The sequence below is a fragment of the Rutidosis leptorrhynchoides genome, chromosome 7, assembly GCF_046630445.1.
Source record: "Rutidosis leptorrhynchoides isolate AG116_Rl617_1_P2 chromosome 7, CSIRO_AGI_Rlap_v1, whole genome shotgun sequence".
NCBI classification, from domain to species: Eukaryota; Viridiplantae; Streptophyta; class Magnoliopsida; order Asterales; family Asteraceae; genus Rutidosis; species Rutidosis leptorrhynchoides.
In genome coordinates, this window is record NC_092339.1 from 242,804,203 (window position 1) to 242,805,013 (window position 811).

Sequence of the window (811 nt, forward strand, 5' to 3'; positions counted from 1 at the left end):
TACTTATTTGGTTTTTCTTAAAGTTTCCTAATTGTTTAATTTTCGGTTTGAAAGTGTAATAGTTTCCTAATTTTTATACCTCTGTGTTCTTTAGCAGATGCAATTTGTTTTTAAAGTGTAATAGTTTTCTAATTTGTTTTTGGACAATTGAATTGAATGTGGATTATTTATGGATATTTAAGACGTTGAATGTAATTTGTTGCTTTTAAGAATTTTTGTTTTGATTTGTGGATATCAATAACTGGATTTAAAAGCTGAAAAAGTAGGGGAATTGCAATTTTTTTAAGAAAAAATATTTGCAGGGGAAAATACATTAGCGACGGATTTAGGAGGGAAAATTCCGTAGGTAATGATTCTGTCGCTAATCCGTCGCAATGAAACCGTCGTTAATCCGTCGCTAAATTCTGCTGTCGTTAATCGGTTGCAAATGTGGCCGTCGTTAATCTGTTGCTAATAGCTACAGTCGTTAATCCGACGGTAAAAATGTCCGTCGCTAATTAATCCGTAGCAAATCCGTCGTAAAAACCTAATGAACATTCGAAGCAAATCAGAAGCAAATCCATCCCAAACATTGTCGTCAGAAATCTGTCGCTAAATTTTACTACCGTCGCAAAAGTCCGTCCCTAAATTTTACCGAGGGCGATTTTAGGGTCGGACAAAATCCGTCGAAAATCCATCGGTAAACGTGTTTTGGGAGGGATATGGGATAGATTTTGCCGTCTGTAATTCCAGATTTTCTAGTAGTGTTGTCCGTTGATGTTGCACGGGATTACCAGAAAGAAACATAGCGCTTACATTGTCACAAAATACA